The following is a 22,477-nucleotide window of genomic DNA, read 5'->3' on the forward strand; positions in this document are numbered from 1 at the left end:
CTCTAGCTTCGATCTTGCCGTTAAATCTTTCATCACAGTTTTACTACTAGTCCCACCTCCAAGATTTCTGGGGTCTACCTCTACTAGCGGTGGTATTCATCTAGCACTCAAATCTTTCTTCTTTAACTTTCTCCGGACAATCTCTAATAAAATGCTCATGAGAACCTTTGAAACAAGCTCGCTCGGTCCCCCAACACTCACCATAATGTTTCCTGCCACATTGCTGACACTCGGGCTTTCTAGGTCGCACATTACCCACACTTGCCACCGAAGTAGCTTGAGCTTTAGACCCGAATATGCTCTACCACGATCTCTGTGTGAATCCCCAATTGAAACTGTCATTCGAGGGTTTGTCTCTTTGGACCTCTTTGGTTGAGATTGAAATGGCTTGCTTATCTCTTTTTTCGACATCTCGGGCCTCAATGGCGCTTTTCTTCTTTCTTTGTTCAATTCTTCGACTTTAAGAGCTCGATCAACCAATACTACAAATTCTTTCAACTCCAAAATTCCTACAAGCACTTTAATGTCCTCATTCAGCCCATCTTCAAATCTTCTACACATAATGGCCTCGGTGGACACACATTCTGGCATACTTGCTGAGTCTTACAAATTCGCGTTCATACTCTTACGGACATTTTCCCTTGCTTCAATTCAAGGAACTCCTTCCGTTTTGATCAATAAATCGTGACTTATGTATTTCTTTCTAAATTCTTCCGGAAGAAATCCCAAGTAACTTTTTCTTTTGGCACCATCAGCAACCAAAGTCTTCCACCGTGGTAAGTCGAATCTCTCAAAAGTGATACAAAGACACTTTAAGCATTCCTCGGTGTACATGAGAGCTCATCAAATACACGGTAGAATTTTCAAGCCGAATTCCGCTTTCTCGGGATCATCATCGACCTTTGCTCTAAACTCTTGACCCTTGTTTTCGAATCTTGTCAACCGGAGGCTTGTTCATTCTTACCAAATCTATACCTTGAGCAGCCTCAGAGAATCGTCGAGGTATAGGAGGGGGTGGAGGAGGTTGAGCATTTGGATTTGCTCGAATAAATTCAAGATACCAATTGTTCATCATTTGGAGAAAGGCATCCGAGCCTCATCTCCTTGTCTCAATGTCTCGTGTCTACTTTCCACAGTAGCGGTCCCTTGTGCGGAGCGGCGCATTACTAGCAAAGCATCATCAGCCGCAGTTCCTTCAGGATCCATTACTATATTAAAACAAGACACAGTTTAGAATAATCAGGAGTCACCACACTATCACAATATTTTTATGGCATGTATAGCTAGACCTTTACACACACTTTATTAGTCCGAGAACCGACTAAACCATAGCTCTGATACCACTAAATGTAACACCCCTTACCCGTTACCGTCGCCGGAACAGGATATAAGGTATTACCAGAACATAACACATACCATTAAACATAATCGAGATGTAAATATGTCATCCAATTTGATAGTGCATCGTATAACATATGTCTTGAACAATATTAGCCCACTTTAATGGCTTGTACAAAGTATCCGGTCGAAATCTTGTAACTAATATTTTAACCTAGACAAATATAACACATAACAAAATAATTAAGCCTACTATACATGCCATAATTCAAAACGTTTAGTTCAAATACCCTAAAGTATGATAGTGCGGATAGATCTTCACGATCCTTAACTCCTGAGCAAGCCAAAGAACACTATAAGAAAAAAGAGAGAAACAAAGTAAGCTTATAGCTTAGTAAGTAAGTATGTAAATACTAATTAAAGAATCTAACATGTTTACACAACAATTCAAGTTTATCTACTTTAACTTCACTATTCATTCCACTTTGATTTAGCTGTCTCTACTGCATCATATTCACTAAATAAATCATAACTCGGGTTACAAAACTTGAAATTCAAATCCGTAAAATTTCCCTGAATCTAGACTCATAAAGCTTTTTGCTAATTTTTTTCTATAATTTTTGGTTCAGCCGATTAGTACAGTTTATTAGTTAAAGTTTCCCCTGTTACACAGCTCGACTGATCTGACCTCTGTTCACTACGAATTGAATATATCTCAGTACACAATTCAAACAACCCTGAGGTCTGTTTCATTTAAAACTAGTCTCAATAAGGAATTTAGGCATGTAAACTATATTTCTTAATTTTCCTTGTACAATTTTTAATGATTTTTCAAAGTTGGAACAGGGGATCACGTATTCATCCTGAGCAAGTCACATACAATTGTAAATATCTCAAAATATAGAACTCCTTTGCTTGCTCTGTTTCTTTTATATGAAAGTAGACTCATTAAACTTTAATTTCACATCTCATTCAACCTCTAATTATATTCCTCCTATTTTTGGTGATTTTTCAAAATCACGTCACTGCTACCATCTAAAAACAGTTTTAATGCTAATTTCACTCTTTCACACATTCTTTATGCTAACCTCATTTTATCTTATATATGTATATACCACAAATCATTTTCACCACATTTCATTCACCATAAGTGTAGGTCCAAACCACAATATCACCACAAAACCATCCCGTTGAACAATTCGGATCAATCCTCGATATTTAATGGTTTCAAGACACAGCTCCACCATCATACTTCGTTTAGTTCGGCTCTCTTGTACACATGGTGAACACTTAGTACCACTCATGCGACCCAACCGATTTGTCTCGTAGCTCTCTTGTCTACATGGTGTCCTTCACTTGGAATCACGCATGCGACCTAGCTACATTTATCTTTCACGTAGCTCTCTTGTCTACATGGTGTCCTTCACTTGGAATCACGCATGCGACCTAGCTACATTTATCTTTCACGTAGCTCTCTTGTCTACATGGGATACATCTCGTATCACACATGTGACCTAGCTACTACAGGTGTCTCGTAGCTTTCTTGTACACATGATGTGCACTCAGCATCATACATGTGACCTAGCTACGCCCTCTATTTCATTCGATCTCTCCAAATGTTCAACCGGATCTCTCTCTATTTATTTTCATTCTTCCAATAGTCGATTTATATTTTAACATCAGCTAGTATATTTATATAATAGGCTGAAATATAAGAATGTACATGAAATTATTGTAATATTTACATACAAACTTACCTTGGTGCAAAATGTGGAAATTTTGCAATTTAGTCCAAAACTTTTTCCTTCCCGCTCGAGATCAATTCGCGTCTTTCTTGATTATGGAGCTTGAAAGTTGAAGAAACCCTAGCTATGGAGAGAGGGAGAATTCGGCAGCAACTAAGGAGGATGATGACCAATTTTGTGTTATTTTTCCCATTTTATTTCATTTAATATCCAAATGACCAAAATGCCCCTCCTTACTAAACTTTCAAAAATTCCTTCCATGTCCTAATTTTGTCCATGAACTTAAAATTGGTCAAATTGCTATTTAAGACCTCCTAATTAATATTCCAAAACAATTTCATACTAAAACTTCGGGATGCAAATTTTGCAACTTATTCGATTTAGTCCCTACTTTCAATTTAAGCACTTTAGGCATAGAATTTCATCACGAAATTTTCACACAATCATGCAATCATATCATAAACCCCAAAATAATTATAAAACAATTATTTCTATCTCGGATTTGTGGTCACGAAACCACTATTCCGATTAGGCCCTAATTCGGGTTGTCACATGTGGTGTGTCAGTGTAAGACCTGTTTCAGACATGGCATCGGCCTCGCTATATGAAAGCCAGTGTATGACCATGTCTGAGACATGGCGTTGGCATCTTAACCCATGTTAAGGCTATTGATTATCCGGTAGTATTCCAAATGGTTCAACAAAAGGTTTATGATTTACATTGAAATGAGAAAAGTTATGATCATGTGATAAGTGGTAAAGGTACCTAATTGAAATGTATGAGATATGGGCTCAATGTATGCAATATGAGTTGTACTGGATGGTGATGAGTAAGTTGTACTTACGTTTAATTATGGTATTCACGAATAAACTATGAAAGGTCGTGAGCATATTGCTTTATGATAAGTAGTTGTTGTTTATTTTCATGCAACTTACTAAGCTATATGCTTACCCTATTTTCCTTTCCATTTTCTTATAGTGTGCCTAATTAGCTCGAGGATCATTGCCTATGTCGGAGAAGCCAGTCACACTATCATCCGAAGCACTTGGTATAGTTAAATCTTTTATTTTGATTATGGCATGTATAGGACCCTAACTTTTGAGTTTTATGTCATTTTTAATTGGCCAAATGTATTGGCTTACTTTAGCATTTGATTCATTTTGTATAAGGATATGGAAATTGGCTAATATTAAAAGTTTATATATATGAATGCAAGATAGTCTTTCATGAATGTGAAATTGTTGGCATGGTTGAATATAAGAAATGTATATAGGCCTTAGCTATAGTTGCTTGGTTGAGAAATCATATTAAGTTAGACTTTGATATGTTGGTTGATGTTAGATTGTGTTTCAGGGTGGCAAAAGCTTGGTAGATAGCCTTATATTGTCCACACTAGTAGACACACGGGCATGTGTCTAGGCTGTGTGTGACACACAATCAGCCCTATAAGCGTGTTATCCAGTCGTGTGTCCCCTGCATGTAAAATTTCCAAGTTATTATGCATGGTAGTAAACACACGGGCAAAGACACGGTCGTGTGTCTCAACCGTATGGAGGACACGGCCTCTGGCCATGGACGTGTGCCTTGGTCGTGTGCCCTAAATTGGATGCTGACATCAGAAATAGAATGTCAAGGTTTTTAGACACGGGCGTGTCATGGCTGTGTGAGAGACACAGGCCATAGACACGGGCATGTGTCAGGCCGTGTGAAAACCCCTGTACGTTCGAGTTTAGAATTTAATTCGCATGGGCATAGGACACGGGTGTGTCCCTAGATGCTTAGGCCGTGTGTGTTACACAAGCCATCAGCACGGCCATGTTATAATGACCACAAGGGCGTGTTGCCCTTCCAGACGGGCGTGTGCCCTATTTTAAGAGTCATTTTTATTAAGTCGGTTTAAGGACCCAAGTTGGTTCCGTATGGTTTCCAATGAAAGTTTGAGGCCTCGTAGGCCCACATTAAGGAGTTTAAACAAAGTTCAAAAAAGTCATTTAATTTGATCAAGTCTTGGTAACGTTGAATGCATGTGTTTAAGTTTAGTAATGCCTCGTATTCCGTCCCGATATAGGGCACGAGCGTGGGGTGTTACATTGTAACACCCATAACCCGTACCCAATGCTGGACTAAGGGTACGGCATATTACTATACAATCCAAAACTGTCAATAATAGATAGCATCAAGTTGCCAAATTAATTAGTAGAATTTCATAATAAATCATATCGGAGTAATACAAACATTTATGAGCCTTAAATCAAGCCTACAAGGCCTTAAAATTTGTTTAGAAACAATCAGGGACTAATTTTTGAACAATTCAAAACGTTCAGGGAAAAACTAAAAATTTTCACTATAGGGCTCACACAGCCATGTGGCTGTCCCATATGCCCGTGTGGTACTATACACGCTTATGTGCTCACCGGTATAACTCACTGACTTGGGTCAAACGGTCGTGTCGCAGGCCGTGCGCTAGCTCGTGTAAACCCTGTACCTAACAAGTTCAGGGCACACACCCGTGTGGGCTGCCCATGTGTCTTGTGATAGCCTGTGTTCCAGGCCGTGTGTGTCCAAAAGTTACCTAAATCATGTTCATTTTTCATCCAATTGCATATATGCCTAAACTAGTTCTTAACACAATATTATAAGACTTCAAAATGCATTCCAATTACACCTAAAACATGCCAAAACAAACATCCTAAGGTCTAACCAATGTGCCATTCATGACACCACATTTCAAGTACTTTCAAAATTCATTTCCTTAACTAAGTTTACAAGCTACAAGAACATTCAAATAACTTATTTTCTATCTCAAACCATAAAATCAAGTATGCACCTCACTTAGCTATTTATACCACATCGTTATATGCACATAAACAACACCAATAAGTACTTATGAACCTTTACAATCATAATCAAATTCTCCTATAACATGCCATATAAGCCAAGATGTATTCAAAAGCTACCAAATGATCCCCAGATAGTGTGATTCTTTGAGCAGATCCGATCTCCCGATCCACAAAACGTATCTACAAGAAATAAGACAAATAACATGAGTAAGCTTTCGTAAAGCTTAGTAAGTTCGTCGATTGAACGGTAAAGCTTACCGAATCAAACATAATAATAATTCGAATACAAGATTAATGAACAAAGTTCCTGTCAATGAGATTATTATTAGAATTCCTGTCAATCACATCACACAACAAGTGAGAAATGCTTAGTACAATAATACAACCCAATTTCCACTTTTCAAATAAATTTTCAGAGATCAATAAAACATAGCCGATGAACCAAATAGAATAGCAGTGACTACTCGACAAATACTCATATATCCATTTAATTCATTAAACATCACAAACATCATTAGCTAACATATTTATATACATATATAGTTTATAATCACACCAAGGCATAAATATTCATTACAAATTATACTAGTCAACACATTCATCTCACATTCAATCTTATGATACATATCTCACCCGAAACATATTACCTCAATAACGAATGGTTGAAGGATGCCATAGCATCTTTCAACTATGGTTTTACTCGTTAGAATCGTGATGTCATAACTTCTTTCAGTTATGATCTTACTCGTTAAAATCGTGATGCCATAACGTCTTTCAGCTATGGTCTTACTCGTTTCCGATATGGTCTATAGTTTCTTTCAACTATGGTCTTATTCAGTTCCGATATAGTGCCATAGTGTCTTTCAACTATGCTATTATTTGTTTCATTCAAGCCAGCAAATTTGATTCATATATATACACAAATAGACAATAATTCATCAAAACAATAATTAATTGAATTACCAAGTTACAAACTTACAGGACTAATTTACAGTAATGGTTCTAAGTATCTCAATCAGTGATTGACATCATATCAATTCATTATTTCCATTTTCAATTGCACACATCAATATAATCTAACGTTATGCAGTTAAGTTCATATAATACATTTAAAAATGTACTAAAATTAAATTGAATAAACTTACCAGACTGAACTGCTGCAAGGACAAAGTATAGGGACTATTCTACAATTTTCCATTATTTCTTGAACTAAATAAGAATTTCATTCAATTCACTAATTCCATAGCAAAATTAACTCATTTTATGCAATTTAGTCCTTTTAGACATTTTTACAAAATTACCATCAACATTTTACTTTTATTCAATTTAATCTTTAAGCTCAAAACTTGCAATTTAACCAATTTTCATTAAAATCAAATTCGGCCAAATGGTATTGGGTCTCACAACAGCCCATAATTTTAGTTATTTCACCTTAAGTCCTTACATTTTTATCAGTTTAACATTTTAGCCCTTTAACATTAAAATTAACAAAAACTACTTTACAAAATAGTTTTATTTAACAACCAAACTTAATAATCCATCATAAAACTTCAAAAATATACACAACATATCAATGGCATAACCTACAACATTTAACAGTTTTATAAATTAGTCACTAAATTAGCTAATATGAGCTCAAAAACATAAAAAAAGATATTGAAAATGGGCAAGATTTACTTACCCAAATGAAGAACTCAACTTGGTCGAAGCTCCTTCTATGGTTTTCTAAAGGTTTCAGTCTTTGAAAGAAAGAAATTGAAGAAAATAAAGTTATTTTACATTTTAATTTATTATATTTTTTTACTATTTTGTTAATTTACTAATATACTCTTCATGATAACATTTAAATTTCATCTTTTCTTAGCCATTACCGTCCACTACAAGCACAAGGGTCTAATTTCCCTTTAGAACCCCCTTATTCAATCTTTTAAACTAATAGTGATTGACTTTTACAGTTTTTATGATTTAGTCTATTCTTTTAATTATTAATTCATTAGGATCTAAATTTAATTTATCAAAATCTAGAGAATTCCACATCAATCTTATCATTAGGCGATTTAAGGATGGTCCAATTACACCATTGGTCCTTCAATTATATTAAATTTCAATTAAACAAACTTTATTTCAATTTAATCTTAAACTAATTAGGACTTAATGGATAAATAACCCAAAAGTTAGTGGAATAATTAACATCCACCACCACTTCGACTTTTTGACCATGGTTTAATCACCATTTTGGACCCTTTAGTAATTAAATCTATAACAATTCACTTTTGTCTCCTTTACAATTTAGTATTTTTACCAAAATTAAGCAATAAATCATCAGAACTACAGAACCAAACTTCAATTCACATATATTACGACTCTATAAATATTTAATAAAAATATTTACGGCCTTAAATAACGAAAACAAGGTCCTAATACCTCATTTTCATAACCCACGCGACTTTTGAGCTGAACCATTTATACTAACTTTTAATTCAATAATAAAAATTCATCAAATCAAAATTCAAGTATAAAATTATTATAGACTTGCATAATTTAAATACTAGTTATACGAACTTACTCGTCAGATTTGTGGTCCCGAAACCACTGTCTCCGATAGCACTAAAAAAGGGGATGTTACACTCTTCATTTCTAGATATCAATTACTAATGAATGAAATAAGGCATGAAAGGTACAATGGTATAAAAATGGATATCAAAATCTCATCAAAGCTACAATGATACCAATTATGAAGAGCATAAGAAGAAATCATACAAGGCATACTTCATTGAATGAGAAAAACATATGAGCTAATAAGGTTCGTTTCATTAAACAAGTAAACTAATCATCACATATTATCATCATGTATAATTTACAATTCTATAAAGCATGAGCATGGCAATGGCATCCAATCAATAATAAAGCAAGGAGAGAAAACGATAGATACCAATGTGAATGTGATGTGAGGGAGGTGATCATGACATATTAGCACAAAAAATCAAATAAAAGCATAGAATATGTCATGGCAAAGTTATTTATGGATATTGCATGTTAATGCAAGAAACCAATGTAAAGAGTTCTTAATCCTAAGTCTTAAGTTTAATCTAATCCTGAATCTAGTTCTAAAACTTTATAATTTGTAAAACGGCCATCAAAGTTTCAAAACAAGATAAAAGCATTTTTTATCATTTTGAACATTTTCAACAAAGCTTAGTAGATAAAGCAAAGTTGTTCAAATGATCTTATGGCCTTAATTTCAAAAAACTAAAGTATCTTTAAGCCTTACATTTTCATGAAAAGTACAATTATTTTTAGTAAAGATCAATGAGGTAAAAAGTATTTTTATTTCAATTTTATGAAAAAATTCAAGCTAAGATCCTCTCTAAGTATATGCATAAGTATGACCATACACCCTTATATGCTCCTACGAACAAAAAAACAGAGAGCAATATGAACATGTTAAAATTCTATACACATACCTATACAAAGTATTCTAACATGTTTATAATTTTTAAATATGTACAAACAATGAACAATAATAATACAAACATGCTTGAATCAAGGAATCCTTAGGTGACTTCTCTTTGTGAGCAAAAAAAAAAAAAAACCTTAAACCAAAGTACTAATTGATCTAAAAATTTCAAATAAGTACATGCTTGCATACAAATGTACCTATATACAATTACACTGTAATGTATAACATCTACATGGATCAAACAAAGCTTAACTTTAAAACTTTAGAAACTCATTTTTTTCTTTGAAAATGGCCATTAAATAAGTGAAAACTTGAAAAACACAATTTTGACCAACTTGAACTTTTCCAACAACTTTCAAATAATGAAACAAACCTGCTTAAGTAACAAAAAAAAAAGACCCAATTAACAAGGAAATCTAAAAATCAAATCTTGAAATCTTATTTCCATGAATTTGGACTCAAAATGGACAATTATGCTAAAATATAATTTCAAAGCTCTTTAAACAGTTTAGTAAAGTTTTCAACCTATTTAAAGTGTGTCTAAATGGTTTCCATGTCCATAAATCATTAAAATCAAAATTTGACTATTTAAACTCAAAGAGTCCAATAAACTTGTATTTAGAAAAATAAAACATAATTTTTTGCAAGTTTATCAAATTTCTTTGTCTAAGAAAGTTGAAAACTAAATTATCAAAATGTTTAAACCATTTTATGAAAAATCACTTGCTCAAGCAAATTATAAAATTCATTTTGCAAAAGTGATTTTTCAACAACAAAATTATTAAGCTTTGCATGTTCCTCCTAGGATGGACACATGAATATGATATGTTCTAACTAACATGCATCATGATAACATCTTCAAGCTTGATCATTTAAAATCAAACAATTAACCACAAAAATCATGCTTAGGAACAACAAATCAATAGACAGCCAATTAACATATACAATAAAGTTCAAACTTAGAGGTTACCCATCTTCTTTATGTGTCTAGAGCATCCAAATGTTTTGTTTTGCTCCTCAATGCTCCAACACACCTACAAGAGACACTCACTTGCGTTTTAGTACCCAAATCGTTTTGGTTCCTTGAAAATTAGTCACAAGATCTCTTATTCCCTTAGGAACCTATACTCGTCTAATTTTATATTGAACCCTTTTATTTTTTAGACAAGTATTTAATGTATGAACATGGAAATGGCAATGTTCATACTTTGTCATTTTTTATGAGTTTCTTAAAATAATTTTTTTCTTATGAGTTTCTTAAAATAATTTTTTTTCTTTCTTCAAGTTTTCAAGTTTTAATTACAAATCAATATTTTATTTTTAAAGAGTAGCACATTTAATTTTGAAAGCCTTTGAATCATTTTTCAGAATTTTATTTTCACTTTCAAAATCATGTTTTATTTTAAAGAAAATCATTTTCTACTTTAAGCTTGGAAATCATCTTCTTATGTTTGGAATTCATTGTCTCAAATTCCAAAGTGATCAACCATGATTTACACTAATATTTATACCCATTTTCACATGATTTTAGCTTGTTTAATAGCAAAATCAAGTCATTTTAGTAATAATTTATGTTTTTACATTTGAAGTAGTTAATTTATGCTTTTTAATATTTTTATAGTATTTTTTATATCTAATAAGGTTATGTGGTTATGTAGTACGAATCGGAAGCTAAAGATGCAACTTCGGGTTGAAACTACTGTTAATGTCACAACCATAAAGTATGGAAGTCGACATATAAAAAAAAACTAAAAAATAACCTTAGGAATGAAACTGGAGTGCATGTCACGACATTGTGCTACAAAATTCGTGACATTGAAGATGATGTAAGGAAGGGCCACAAACAGAGTCGACACCGCGATGAGCAAGGTGCTCCGCGTCAAGATGTCATGATAATTTTCCAAGTGCATCAACAGCATTTTCAAGGGCAGTTCAGGGTCTTTTTCTAAGTTAAAATCTTACTTGCTGTAATACGTATAAGGGCAATTTAGTCCTTCAATTTTAGTCTATATAAATGATATTATAACAAGAATTAGAGAACTTCTTCAAACCTTTACATAATCTTCAGTTTTCAATTTTCTTTAGTTAGGTTTTTACTTTCATGTTTTCTTAATCGGAACATTTCTATTCCAAAATTGAGACATTGCGAATGGAGATTGTTCTGGACATGTATTGTTACATTGATTAACCTATGAGCATTCTCTTTCTTATTCTTTTCATTTATATCTCTTTCATTTAATTTTGTTAATTGAATGTTTGTATAAATATTAGAATAAACTTGCACTTTTAAAAGTATCTCGCATGAATCAATTGCTTAATTGATTAATTGATTATGTAAATGGTTATATAAAATTGGGTATTTATTCAAGTTTTCTAAATAACTTAGTATACTAGGATTGACTATCCTAGTAGAATATCTATACAAGTGAGACCGAAAGGGTATCCTTTTGGGTAAGCCTTTAGTAAACTTATGCTAAGCGATGAGATCGAAAGGGTATCCATATGCCTAGGGAAGACCTAAAAGGTATCTTAGGTGGTAACTCTTAGTGAGGATGAGACCAAGAGGGTATTATTAGTTAAAGGTGGTATATAACTCAATTAATGGTAATTGTTGGCTTAGCTGATAATTAGCAATTCAATCAATTCTAGGATAAGTAGCTCGCATCGCTAAAATTAGGAATAGGAAGTTCCGGTAGATTAACTTAGGTTTAGTTTAATTTAATTAGTTTGGTTGTCATCTAAATTTAGAATTTGCACTACTAATTCATTACTTGACTAGACTAATAATTGTTTAAGGATAATTGATTTAGTAATTGTTTTCACCAACCTAGCAATCCCTTCGGTACAATCCTCGGAATACTTCCTAAGTGTTTTGTTCTAGACTTAACTATATTACAATTTGAATTTTAAATGTTTTATTTCAAAATTTTTATCTAAATGTTTGATTTTCCAACAAGTCAAAGTCCAGCATCAAGTACCTTCTAGACTGTTATAGCCTGCTATGATTCCAGAATAGAAATGGGAATGGGTTACTTTGGATTTCGTATCAGGGTTACCCTTGTCTTTGCGGAAGAAAGATGTTATTTAGGTTATTGTAGATCACTTGACTAAGTCCACACATTTCATCCCAATCCATACGGATTATTCACTTTAAGAGTTGGTAGAATTATACGTTTATGAGATTGTTAGACTACATGGTGTGCTAGTGTCTATTATTTCTGATAGAGATCGATGGTTTACTTCCAGATTTTGAAGTAAATTGCACAAAGCTTTAGATACTCTACTATATTTTAGTATTGCATTCCATCCACAAATCGATGGTCAATCTGAGCGAGTGATACAGATGCTAGAGGATATGCTCCGTTGTTGCATTTTAGAGTTTGAAGGTAGCTAGGAGAAATTTCTTCTGTTAGTTGAATTTGCATATAACAACAGTTACCAATTAAGTATTAAAATGGCACCGTATGAAGCCTTATATGGTCGAAAATGTAGAACTCCTTTATACCAGACAAAATTATGTGAGAGAAAGCTTTTCGATGTTGATTTGATCCAAGAAACTAAAGAAAAATTCAAAGTAATTCGTGATAGTTTGAAAGTTGCTTCTGATTGTAAGAAATAATATGCAGATTTGAAAAGAACAGATATTGAATTTCAAATTGGCGACAGAGTGTTCTTAGAAGTATCGCCTTGGAGAAAAGTTCTTTATTTTGGCTGAAAAGGGAAACTTATTCCATGATTCATCGGGTCATATGAGATCATTAAGAGAATTGGTTCAGTAGCTTACCATCTAGCTTTATCGTCTGAGTTGGAAAGAATTCACAATGTATTTCATGTTTCGATGTTACAATGGTACTGATCTGATCCTTCACACGTGATATCGTCTACCGAGATAGAAATTCAGCCTGATATGTTGTATAGTGAGGAACCAGTTGGAATTCTCGCTTGGAAAGTTAAAGAATTGAGAAATAAAAGTATAGCCTTAATTAAAATTTTTTGGCACCGCTACGGGATCAAGAAAGCTACCTGAGAACCAGAAGAAGCTATGAAAGTGCAATACCTAAACCTATTTTCTGGTAAGATTTTTTGGGGACAAAAATTCCTTTATGAGGAGAGTTGTAACAACCTATTTTCTGTGGTGTCGATAACAGTGGTTTTGGAACCATGACTCTTACAAGTGAGTAAATATTTTAATATTTATTTAAAGTCTATTGGGTTATATTAGAGTCCTATTAAAGTTTCATTAAGAAATTTTAAAGTTTAATTGGTTAATTAGGTAAAAAGGACTAAATTGAAAAGATGTAAAAGACGGTTTCTATTAATTAAATGGATTAAATAACCTTAGAATCTAAACTATGGATTTAAAAGGTATTTATACCAAACCTAAAGCTAGTGGATGTTTATGGATAGGTTTTATTGTGGTTTAAATTATTTTTAAAGGTGAAATTAGTAAATTAGTAAAGAAAAGAAAAAGATAAACAAAAACAAAACATCATCTTCCTCATTCTTTCATTTGGAAACCAAAAACACTATTAAAAGGAGCTTGGAGCATTCGGTTATACTTGCATCTTGTGCATGGTAGATTTTCAAGTCTCGTTTTTAGTAATTTTTATGTTTTTGAGCTCATTTTAGCTTAAACTACTTAGTTTAAGGGTTAATTTCCAAAACTGTTAAAGGTTAAGGGATATGCTATGAATGAAATTGATGAATTTGTGAAGTTAATTGATAGATAATTAAAATTAGTTGTTAACTGAACATGTTTTGTTAAATGATTTTTAGTGAATTTAAGGTTTAAAGATTTATTTTAAAAGTGTAAATTTCCATGTATATTTTGTGAATTGAGGAAAAATGTGGGTTAATATAATTCTAGGGGAAAACGGTTAATTTTTGTTTCAATTAAAAATGGTGGATTTGCAAGTTAAGAGTTTGGGGAATAAATTGTATGAAGTTAAATTCGTAAATCGATGATGGAAGGGTTTAATTTCATAAAACTACTTGTTGAATGTTGGAATTATAATAATTGAGTTAAATTATGATTTAGATCAAGAAAAGAATCAACCAGATTTAAATTGAGGAAAGATAAAAGTCTCAGATTAGCTTTTAGCTTAGCTGTAACAATCGTGGTGATTAAGGTAAGTTTGTATAGAGATCAAACTTTTCATTTGATGTTTTGGATGAGTTACTATGTATAATTAAGTGAATTATAATCTTGATTTGATAATTTATATTATGGATATTGTTGTAAGGTTAGTTGACTTAAAGTTGTAATTTATAATGTGAAATTCATGATGATATACAGAAATGTTATAATGTGATTGAAATAAAGGATTTGAGATGTAAAAGTCCCGTTTGAACCTTTTGAACACTTACAATACGAATGGCATGTCATTAGGAATTATATGGTTTTTGGGTGCTAGTCTTGAATGTAGTACCGATGGCTGAGGTCATGCATCTCATGTAAATTCTCCACAACTCATCTGAGCAGCATCGTGTAGCTAACATTCTGACCCACTGCTCGTGTGAGCAGACCCATTTCACAACTCGTGCGAGCACTAATGGAAAGGAAAGGTTTTGATTACATGAAACGGCACACTATGTGTGAGCATTCCCGAGTATCCAATGTTTTTCTATATGGTTCAACGGGGAAGAAAAGCTTAATGGAAAGGCATGTATAAACTTATTATTGTCAAAGTTTAAATGAAAAGGGAATATGAGTATATATATATGAAATGTAATGGATGAGAAATTATTATGTGATGGATGAAATGTGAATGGAATTTATTTACTAGTATAAGTTATGTTTCATAGATGATTTATTCTATGTTATCTACTAACCATGTGGATAGTGAGGGATAGGAAAATGTAATGTCTAAATGATTTAAGGAGCATGGTTAAATGGTATTTCAATTGATGTTCAGTAAGTTCAAGTTTAAATTATATGAGCTTACTAAGCACTAGTTGCTTACATCTTTGTTTTTCCTCTGTTTTGTAGATCGTTGGAAGCTTAATCGGTTGGAACCTTATTAGAGTCTTATCACTCTATCCAGAAATCACTTTGGTAGTTTTTGGTTATTTTAGCTATGGTTATCACTCTATTTTGTGAGCCCTAAGCCACACGGCCAGAAAGAGCTACATGGTCTGCACACACGGATGTGTGGAGTAGTCAAACAAACATGTGGATAGCCACATGGCCATGTCTGGAGCCACAAAGTCTGAGATAAGTTACACAGCCGTATGACCCCTGTTTTCATAAATTTTCATGTTTTTTTCAAAATTTTTTGATTTATTTAAATCGATCCCCAATTACTTTTAGATCATTTTTAGGGGCCCCGATAGCTTGATGTAAGGCCCAAATGTATATGGTATTTTATGATTGAAATCTATAATTAAATTGAATTAATTGTTCTCTTTTGAATTTAAAGGCTTTGTTTTGTACAATAACATTTTGTAACTCTAATCCGACAACAGAGACAAGTTAAGGGTGTTACATAAGAAATGAACAAACTGACTGAAAGACTAATATGTCATCTATTAGGTCCAATTGGGGATATTTTTTGTCTTGGGTGTCAAGCGAATGACTTCCAAAAGATAGAGACATAAATGTGACTGATTAGACTGACAGTACATCGAACTGAACCCAAGTAAAATAGATTTTAAATTTTTTTATGGATTTATTCACTTGATGACGGACTATGTATGTGTGACTCATATACTTTGATATAAGTAAAAGTTTGTGCTTGAATAGATAAGGAATCGAAAGTTGGCGTGTTGGGTATACGACTTCTGCAATATGTATCATCATTCAAAATAGTTCAATTCATAGCCCAAGACATAGGTATATTAGACCCTCTTATTGGTATTACATGATAGATGAAAAGTAAATATGGCTACGAGTTGTTTATCTTTGTGATGAATGACTTAATTATTATATAATAGTATTTGACTTTTCATGAAGAAACATGTAATGATTATCATGAGAAAAAAGATGATCATGTTAGGAGAGTAGATTTATCCCAAAGAGATTAAAGATATCCTATGAAGGTAAAACACTTGTGACAAAGTCATTGGACGAGCACTGATCGCATAGCTTTCATAATGGTATGTCATTAATGAGAGCTCAGTCACGATACTATAGTGGAATGAATTCGTAATTAAATGAGTTTATAATTAATAGGCAAAAAGTTAGAACTTAATTATAAATCATTTTAGCCTTAATCACATATGTCTAGCCGGTCCTTCAGCTAGCTCGTTAAAACCATAAATGAATTGCATGTTGAATCAAATCAACAGAAATCGATAGAAATGGAAAACATTAGGAAATGAATATGGTTTTCTCACTAAGTATGGAAATGACTTGAAAATTAATTTATAGTTTTTAAATTATTATTTATTAAATTAATTAATAATTAAAGTTTTAAAATGGAATTAAATTAATTAGTCATTGTGAATTGTTCAATGTAGGAAATTAAATATATTTTTCATATATTCTTTTATAGTAAAGTTTCATGTTTTAATCGAATAAGAATAGAGTTGAATAAATTATTTAATTGGGAAATTTATTTATTTATTTAAATTAATTTAATAAAACATGTACTAGGTTGGATTAAATTATAAAACGTTTGGGCTAAAAGTATAAGAAGCACATATAATTGGACCCAATACAAAAGCTACCCGAATCCCCATCATAATACATATAAGGGGAGGCACACCCTATTAGTAGCCCCTCTCTTTTAGTTTAACTAGGGGATTTGTTTTTTCTATTAAATAGACATTAAATACATTCTACTAATTCAAATAGGGTTTCACTTCCTCTCTCTATAAATAGATGGCACTACTAGGGCTAAAAAAGAAAAAATAAGTTACACACAACTTTGAGATATTGTTATTCTGCCCAAAAATAGTGAGAATTTATTTTTAAGTATAAATTATATTTTTTGAGAATAACAATTTTACCAATTTCTATTAGGAGAGATTTACTTTCCCACTAAAAGTAAAGAATGTAGTAGCCCAAATTTGACCGGGCTGAAAATAGAATAAAAGAATTAAATAAATAAGTATTTATTTATTTAAAATTTCCATTTAAAAGTCCATATACAGAGCCCAAAAAAAATTAACCCGTAGGCCCAATATTTAAAACCTTCAAAACCAAATCCCACTACCCAAATGCACCCGTAGCCCAAACCTAAACCAGACCCATTACAGCAGACCCAAACAGACCCACCTAATAGCAATAAACTCGAAGGCCCAAACAGCAGGGCCCAAATGACTTTCAGATAGGGTTAGAAACCCTAGTTCTCTTTCTCCTCGAGCCGCAAAGGATTCTGGAAGCTTCAGGCGCCTCAAACGTCATGTCCAATAAGTGCCCTTTCATTTCACGAAACTCTAGAACTTTCGGGTAGCGTCTGTTGGCCTCATGTCAAGGCTCCATCAGCGCCACGACTTTCTCCTTGACCTCAGCTACTGGATGTCGCGCCACCATCGGCACGCAAACAATGCCGAGATCATATTATTCATATTATTATTTTATATTTCCTTATTTTATTCATATTATATTATTATACATAACTTATTTTAAGCATTTTTTAAATTTATAATTTAGGTATATTTTATCAATAATTACTTACCTTATATTACATTTTAATATACATTAATTCTTTCACATATATTGAACATATCATTTATATATTAAATCTTGTTTTGTGATTATTATTAAAGGTCATATTTTAGAATTGACATGTATGTTGATATTATTTTAAGAATGTTTATGTTAAATTGTATATCATGCATCATTTTTATTAATATGTTTAAATATATGTTGAATTAAATGTTTATGTGTTTTACCTATTCTTCTTAAATATATATATTGTTTTTTTTATATTTTACTTATTTAAAATTTGCCATGTTTTATTTCTTATATATATATACTAGTTAATGTATGATATTTATGCTATTGTGCTTTTATTTACCTATTATTATAACATGTTATCTCGTATATGCTCCTTCATGCATCGATTTTAAAAACAAGACTCTAAAGTTTTCAAAAAATAAAGGCAATACTTGGTGTTTGAAAGTTTCGAGAAAAGTAGTGCCCTAACTTACTGGGTTGCAACTTTTCTCGTTGAGTTCAAATAATCAAGCACCCTTCTAAGTTTTTAAGGTTTTCAAAATGCAAGCAACTGTCATGGAATTTCAAAGCGTTGTGTCCTAACTTACTGGATATGACGTTTCGTTGTTTCGAGATAGGGATTTCCAAAAGGACTAACTTAGTGTCAAATGTCTTAAAAATATTGTGTCCTAACTTATTGGATGTAATATTTTGATTCATTTGATACAAGTGAACCTTAATTTTCAAAGTCAAAAATATTTAAAAAAAGGATTGCATCTTAAATTTTTTTAAAAATTTCCGACATTAAAGACATTTTGATAATCAATTAGGTACCAATTTTTGGGCGTTACGAGGGTGCTAATCATTCCTCATATGTAACCGACTTCCGAACCCATTTTCTGATTCCGTAGATCGAAACTAATGATTTTTAAACAAAACATTTTATAAGGTGATCCAATCACACCTAAAAATATTGGTGGCGACTCCTGTTTTTGTTTTTCTTAAAGTCGATTCCCATTTTCTAAAACTCGATTTAAAAAATGGTCTTGACAGCTTGGCGACTCCACTGGGGAGATCAAGAGAGCCAAGCCGTATAGTTGATTACCCTTTTGTCCTAATGTCGAAAATTTAGAAAATTTTGAAATTCAATCCTTTTGCATTACATATGTTTGTATTATTGCATGTATCGCTAAATTATGATGTGCATTGCATTTGCATGACCGTTGTGGTCGCACCCTTAAGTGGGAGTGAGAAACTACGCCTTCGTGAGGTTTTCGCCTCCGTGTAGGATAGTAGATCACTTTCGGGATACATCTGTACCTATGGTTTTGTGAGATTTTCATCTCCATATAGCTATAGGGAAATGTATTCCCCTGAACTGAACTCGTTTCAAATGAGCATATAATGGGTGAGAATCGAGGAATCTGCTGGTTCGGGTACCTCAAACTTTAGAACCAACCTCATATGGAAAAACCGTAAGAGCCCAACTTAGTCAGAGCTATACTTTAGATATTACCCTTATAAATTATCGTTGAGATTTATTGATATCATGTGATACTGACTATTTCTTTTCTTTTGTTTGTATGTCATTTTGCATTTACAAAGGTATCGATTCACGATCAGTCTCTAAGTTAGGAAGTTTTATTATGGAGAACGGACTTTTTGATAGAGTGGAGGGCAATGCCGATGTTCATAGATGGTCAGAGCAAACTCAGCTAGAAAAGGGAGACAGTATAACTATGGGATATGTGTCGGAGCTGTCAGATTATACTTGTATTAGTGTCACACAGAATAATCTCCAAGAGCTTAAGGAAATTTGGGATCAGTGGGGCAATGAGACCAAGCAGTTATTCTACGATAATTACGGAGATTTACCTTACTTGCTTGATATTCAGGTAGATGAGCACTTGTTGCGAGCCCTTGCTCAGTTTTGGAACCCGGCGTACAGTTGCTTCACTTTTGGGGAAGTAGACTTCCTACCGTGGAGGAGTACACTGCCTTACTTCGTTGTCCCAGGTTTCAAAGTGATAGGATCTATTCTCGAGCTGCTTGTGTCCCCACCTTTTGGAAGAAATTAATGACCATTACGGGGATAAGCGAGCAGTGGATCATGGCCAGAATTAAAGAGAAGGGTGAATGCAAGTGCATTTCGTGGGACGCTTTGAAAGATCTGATTTTGACACACCCCGATGAGACGAAGAAGGTAGACATTTTTGCCTTAAGTTTGTATGGACTGATGGTTTTCCCTAGGGCTTTGGGATATGTGGACGAGGCAACAACAGATCTTTTTCATCGACTCAGTAAAAAGGTCACTTCCGTCCCTGCAATTTTGGTGGAGACTTTCAGGTCCTTAGGTGCATGTAGGAGGGTTGGTGCAGGCAGGTTTATAGGGTGTGCTCAGTTACTTTTTACTTGGTTCTACAGTCACTTCCAATTGATTGATGGAATTGTTTGTCGAGTTTTCTTTGAGAACTACTCCCCAATGAAAGATATAGTAGCCTCATCCAGAAAAGTGGATATGCCGGAAGAGAATTGGATAGCATTACTTCAGAATCTTTAGTCGGAGGATGTTGAGTGGAGAGCTCCATAGATGGTTCCTGGTGAGATACTTTATGGATGCGGCAGCTTTGATTGCATTCCCCTATTAGGAATTTGGGGTGCCATTGGTTATGCCCCTTTACTCGTGCTGAGGCAACATGGATTGAAATAGTTCGTACCAGCGACTCATGGGGTGGCTCAAAGTGAGTTTGTATACAGAGGAGCCGATTACAAGAGGAAGGTTAGCGAGATTTCTAGTGCTTGGAACAAGACTTTTCGATTGAAGGGAGTGGCCATTAATCCTACTACGACATCGGAATATGTCAAGTGGAGGAATAGAAGGATTAACGATAATGTCCCTATGACAAAAATGAAGGAAGTTTGACCAATGGAGGAATATCTACAAGTGATACCCTCGGAGCTTGATATCATGAAGCAAGAATTTAAGAGAAAGAATTTGGAACTCGGAAAGAAGATAGAAAAGCTTGAGGAGGAGAAGATGTACCTGAGTCTAGATGTTGACCTACAAAAGAAGGAGGTTGAAAAAGTTAGGAAGGAAAAGAGGAAGATTGAGGAAGACCGAGATGATTTAAAAGAGGGGTATAAGAAGGCACAAGTATCTTTAAAGCGAGTGGAGTGGCAGAAAGAAGTTCAAGAGGAAAGAGCTAGAGCTGAGTATTGGGAGAGGAAGTTCCAAGAGATGCGGTCACAGAATTTGGCATTAAAGAAAGAGAATAAAGGGTTGAAGACTAAGGTAACTGAGCTTGGAAGATCCCTTCGTCGGCACCGAAACCATGATCCTACGGTTGAGTTAAAGGAGCTAAAAAGTAAGGTTGAAGATTTGGAAGTGGCATTGCATGATGGTGAACTTCAGATTAAGCAGCTCGAGGCGCAAGAAGATTGTATAAAAGGAGAGCTCCATCAAGTTAAAGGTCAAGTCAGAGATAGGGATTACATTATTGGGGAGGCTATAGCCCAGATCCGAGAGATTGCTGAATATGTTCGAGACTTAGCAGTACGAGCTGATGCGTTGAGTATGATGTATGAGTCAGTGTCTGATAAAGGTCGAGAGTTAGCCCTTTTATTAGATAAAGTTAGAACTTTGGGCATTAGGGCAAAGGCGCATATGTAATCCATTTATATGTAAAGATATTCTTTTTCTAAATAAAATTTTTTAAATGAGATTGAATCGAGATCGATGCCTTTTTGCATTCATGCATTTGCATTACATCACATCATATGCATTCAAAGTTATAGAAAGACCCTAATTAGTTAAAGTTTACTTCCAAAGGTAGAAAAGAAAATCTGGAAATCACACATCCTTACGGCACTCGCACTAAAACTAAGAGTATGGATCAAAGGTTCGAACAATTGCAAAAGGATATGCAAGACCAATTGCAAGAGCAGTTGGCCAAAATGCAGAATGACATGAGGGAGCAAATGCTAGAGGCTTAGAGGAATATGATGGCTGAAATGGCTCAGCTGCTAAGGGCCACTGATAAAGGGAAAGCTCCCGTGGCTATCACTGGTGAGGAAGGTGAGGATCATCCTCCGAGTTTTACTCCGTCTCATGTGCCACTGCAAACCGAGGCACCTCCTAGAAGGCCATCTGTCACTATAAGGCCTCAACATGGGCCGGTTGATGCTGGAATCCCCGTGAATTTCCCATTTGGGTCGAGAAATAATTTAGGCGATAGCCTGATCAACCCTATCACTCCTAATCTAGATATGATGGAGAAGGAAAGAATGGTAACTGAATCTTCAAAACAGTTGGAGGATCGTTGCAAGTGGTTGGAGGAGAAGTTTAGGGTTTTGGAAGGCACTGAAAATCATCATATTGATGCCAAAGACTTAAGTTTGGTCCCAGACTTAGTGCTTCCTCACAAATTTAAGATGCCGGAGTTTGAAAAGTACAACAGGACTACTTGCCCAGAGGCACACATAATAATGTTTT

The sequence above is a fragment of the Gossypium arboreum genome, chromosome 3 (assembly GCF_025698485.1).
Source record: "Gossypium arboreum isolate Shixiya-1 chromosome 3, ASM2569848v2, whole genome shotgun sequence".
NCBI classification, from domain to species: domain Eukaryota; kingdom Viridiplantae; phylum Streptophyta; class Magnoliopsida; order Malvales; family Malvaceae; genus Gossypium; species Gossypium arboreum.